The sequence below is a fragment of the Gymnoscopelus braueri genome (genome assembly GCF_963280865.1).
Source record: "Gymnoscopelus braueri genome assembly, chromosome: 12".
In the NCBI taxonomy this organism is placed as follows: domain Eukaryota; kingdom Metazoa; phylum Chordata; class Actinopteri; order Myctophiformes; family Myctophidae; genus Gymnoscopelus; species Gymnoscopelus braueri.
The window spans coordinates 21,678,255-21,683,254 of NC_137614.1; the positions used below are offsets into that span (position 1 = coordinate 21,678,255).

The following is a 5,000-nucleotide window of genomic DNA, read 5'->3' on the forward strand; positions in this document are numbered from 1 at the left end:
AATGTCTGTACGTAGGTGCGTATGTCCAAAATCTTCTAATCTGAGGCTGCATGTCAACAACTCTATCTCTCCAGCCTTTTCTGTCTCTCGCTCACTGTCACTATCAAAAGTAAAGCAGAAATACTAAAACAAATCTTAAAGAGAAGCAAGAGAGAGAGAGAGAGAGAGAGAGAGAGAGTGGTGATTGTAAAAATGAACTTACTATACTGTTAGATCAGCACTACAATATATGTAATCTACACATGTACTGTATATAATAGTGAGTGTGTGGGAGTGCATCCCATTAGCCTGGTAAACATGACATTAGCCATGTTGAACTCTACATACTTGAATGTGTTTTCAGTTAATAGACTAAAATGAATCTCTTTCTCTCATTGTCTCATAGGTACACATGGTCAGATCGGAGTATGTAAGGGTACAGCTAACTCGCTAGTAAAGGTACCAGTCTGTTAATGCGCAGAAGCATTACAAACAAGACATGTAGGACAGGGTTTGTATGTGTGTGTGTGTGTGTGTGTGTGTGTGTGTGTGTGTGTGTGTGTGTGTGTGTGTGTGTGTGTGTGTGTGTGTGTGTGTGTGTGTGTGTGTGTGTGTGTGTGTGTGTGTGTGTCTGCACCAGGAAATGTCTGGTGATTGAATAGAAGTTAAAACCATGAATAGTGTGAAAGTTGGAAAAAAAAAGGAAGAAGAAAGATCTTTGAAAGCATTGCTTTTCGGTGACTCTCTTAGCTACACCAATATTGTTCTTATGGACCACTTTAGTACTTGTACTTCAGGCCAACAGAGAGGCCTATAAGACGTACAGTGCAAGTGAAATAGTGAAATGGCCAGATGGCCAGAGAGTATCTATGGGAGAAATGACAAACAGAAGGGGAGAACAGAGAGGGGAATAGAGAGGGGGAGCAGATGGGTGGGGATTAAAGCATAAAAGAAAAACAAGAGGAGGAGACAAAGATTGGAAAAGCTGCAGTGTATAGCACGGTTGCGGTCTGATGATTTTCTTTCCTATTCATTTCTATTCTAGTTGTCCATTAGTTATACATAAACCAGATTTATACTTACTTGCAGGCCAGTGTTGCCCACAGAAAATAACCAATCTACCGTCTCACAACACGACACGCCGTGAGCTTGTAGATCGGCTATTTTAGGTGCACGAAACGGCATGCAACAAAATATAAATCTGGCAATAGGTAATCCTGCAAGCCAGCAGTGTCTTGTTAATATGGCTAAATTATAGCATTGTTAGCCTTTCAACATTGCACCCAATTCATCAAGTTTAATGAATAGTGAATAAAATATTACGAAAACTACTGCTAAAACGTTGAAATGGCTGATTATTTTCCATAATGGCATTGCATATATTAAAATACATTACATTAAAAACAATTATGCAATTGATTGTAATGTATGCCTACTGTATTGCCTGAGAGATGACACTCATTATTCTATTGGTGATTAGTAGTCTAGTTAAGATAGTTTTCAATTAGCTCTCTTTCTACTGAAGCTTCCTTTCCTTTCCTGCCTTTCTTTCTTTCTTTTTCTTTCTTTATTACTTTCTTTCCCTGTAAATTAGTGTTGCTCCTCTGTAACTGTGAGTGCTGCTCCTACTGTTGTTTCTTTACAATCCACAACACCGAGGTCTAATGGCCACAACCTAACATGTCAGGTGAGATGACAGTTTATTTTGTTGTTTTGGTGTCAGAAACGGCAAGAGCTGGAACAGCACTGCAGCAATAGAGACCCACCTTGTGTGACCATGCTGATACCTTGACAATATACTGTACACATGGTGAGCAGTCCGGTGAGAAGAAATGAGATTTGTTCTTCTCACTTAACTACAAGGTGTCACTTGGACTCTTGTGCTGCTCTGACAACCAATATCCACTTTCTGTTGGCCATGAAGGGTATATTCTGGTGCTAACACAGGTGGCTATTTTAACCAGTATAAAAAAAAGGTTTCAGAATTCTCACTGTAATGTTGTTAATTCTAATGTTGATTCTAAATGTGGCACCTGCACCACGCACCTGCACCATGCACACACACCTGCCGTGTGTGTGTGTGTGTGTGTGTGTGTGTGTGTGTGTGTGTGTGTGTGTGTGTGTGTGTGTGTGTGTGTGTGTGTGTGTGTGTGTGTGTCAGGGCCAGATTACCCATAGGCCGTTGGGGGCGAGTGCCCTGGGGCACCAGCCAATGGGGGCAAAAAAAATAGAATAGAATGAAATAACATAACCGTAACATAACCCTAACCCTAACCCTAAAAACTAAATAAAGTAACCAAAAACCGAAAATAAACTAACAAAATCCGCCCATAAAACTAAAAATTTCCGCACCCAGGGAGCAAGGGGGGGGGCACTTCAACTTGAGGTCGCCCTGGGGCACCACATAGTGCTAATCTGGCCCTGGTGTGTGTGTGTGTGTAGAAATTCCAGTAGTTTTTTTCATACATACACTGCACTGGGTGTTGTAGTTACTGCTAATGTGTTTCTATGGCAACGCATACCTTGTTAACCAAAAATGATATATTTTTCTGTTTTGACACAGATATCTATGTTGTTATTGGCCAATAGAAATTGTTAAAGGAAAATGTAATTTCACACATAGAGTATGGGGTGTCGCTATTACTGCTAATGTATTACTATAGCAACACCTAATACACCTAGTTATAGCCAAAAACAATGTATTTGGCAATATGCCATGGGTGACTATGTTATTGGCTGCCTATAAAGCAAAGGTCAGATAGAATGTGATTTTCATTTCACACACTGTGGGGTGTCGCCCTTATTGCCAGTGGAGTTACCATAGCAACCCATAACCCACCTTGTTAACCAAAGACAATATATTGATCTCACGGATCACTATGGTTTGCCAACTGGGACTTCACTTGGTGCGCAACTCAGTTGTTCAGCTTTTATCAGATGTTCTTTACCCTCCAAAAACATTTTCCCTCCACAAAATGTGTCTTTCTATTAATTTCTGTTGTAAAATAATGGAGCGGGGGTATCCATTCCCCCATCAGATTTTTATTCTAGAAGAGCTGAGAGTGGTGACATCATAGGCACAGAGGCACAGAGAGGAAAGCACAGTGGGATTTGAACTCAAGCCAGAGAGCATGTGTGGCTCCCAATCATTATTACTCCCACGACAGGCACCAAATGAGAATAATTAGTCCCTCATGCGAATACGGTGTATATGGAACTGAGCGGTTGTTGCTATTCTACTACTATTGGAACTAGAGCTACTACTATTGAAACTACTAGTAATAGCACTACTGCTGCTACCAATACTGCTGCTATTACTTCAACAACTACCACTGCTGCTACTACAACAAATGTTGCTGCGAATTGTATGATTAATTGTGCTGCTGTGCTGGGTTATTACTGCTACTGTACCTCCACTTCCACAATTAATTCAACTGTCAACACTTCTACCACCACCGCTAAAATTACATTAATATGGAACCTACTGCAGTTCACACGACATGGAAGGCTCCATGTTTGAACTGAGATCTGAGGTGATATTCAACCTTTTGTGCAGACATTAAAGCATTTGTTTCATCATGTGGGGTATCGCTGCTACTATGCTATAATGATCCTCACCTCATCACTGAAAACTGAAAAAAGGGATTTAAAGGACAGTTTAAAAGGTAACATCGCATTTAGTTTATGTGACATCTGTCATTTTAAGAAGAGGAGTGTTTTAGATTAGCATGGTTGTCCCCAGCAAGAATCAAATCAGAATCCAAGTATCAAATCCACTAAGGACCCCCTCGAAAACAAGATGATGCATCTCAAGGGGTTTATCCTTCTAATAAAGGTACTATAATGCTGCGTATAATGCAGGAGTGTTAGCCCTATGTTCTACCCATTGAAAAGAACAGGAAATGGAACCTCTAACCATGGCAATGTTAGTGCCTTGCTCTACCTGTTGAGCTACACGGGACCACAAGTCGTTGCTGTCAGGCAAAAACCTCTTATCTCCATATTTCAACTTTTTATATTTTTTCACAGATTAATAATACCCTACTTCGTCCTACTTCGTCCTACATGAGTGTCACACAAAAAGAGTAAAAACAACAGATCTACATGTTTACAACGCGTCACATGTGAACTTGCAGATCTTCTATTTTCACTGTTTTTAAAATAATCATAAAAAAGGAAGAGTTTTCCACCCAACAACAACGATATACAGTAATAAAGTATATCAATTGAATTAATTAATTTCTACAGTTTTTTATCAGTCGAAAATGACACATGACTCAAATATGTGTTGACATGGGACAATTCTGGAATATTTATCATGTTGAATGATTCTGCTGTCCCTCCATTTCAGAAAAAAAGTCTCACTCAAACATTCCCACATTTATGTTGACTCCTGCGCTGTTAGAGATGTTATAAGGTGAAATGAGAATCTGACTCTTATTACAGTGAAAAGCCATGTTGCAATGTTTCACTTCCTGCTGTCATCACATCACCATAGCAACATTGCCATCCCCAGGGAAATAAATATACAGCACGGTATGTTTTTGCTGCACACACTCTAAATATCTGTTGTCATTTAGAATCACCCGCTGCGATCTAGATCGCTCTCCTCTAGTCGGAGATGACATGTTCTGAACTTTATTAACCACTTTCAACTTTCAACTTTTCAACCACTTTTGGGGTAGGTCATTATATAGGCAACATTTTTCAAAAAACATAAAAATATATAAACATTATTTTGAAGATAGCAGATCTACAAAATATCAATAAAATAAGGCTTAAGTGGATACCTTTGCATAGAATTAAGAAAGAAAGGAATAGATAGAATTCTGATAGAATCAGATGACAGTTTATATATAAGATATATGAGTCATAACAGATATATGTGTTTACACACTTTAAGAGTGATTGGAGTGAAGTATAGTTCTGAGATTATGTACAGATACAGGGATGAGGGTCAAGTCTTGCGTGCGTACAGTATTGCAACGATAGCCATCACACCTAAAGTAAAAAACAACAAC

General features: G+C 39.2%; 1 protein-coding gene across 1 annotated transcript in view; it reads right to left on the minus strand.

Annotated features, from left to right (window-relative positions):
• Positions 1–5,000, minus strand: part of celsr3 (cadherin, EGF LAG seven-pass G-type receptor 3) — a gene marked incomplete at its 5' end in the record, with an annotated part of 122,176 nt that overhangs the window by 28,541 nt on the left and 88,635 nt on the right. The window lies entirely within an intron of this gene.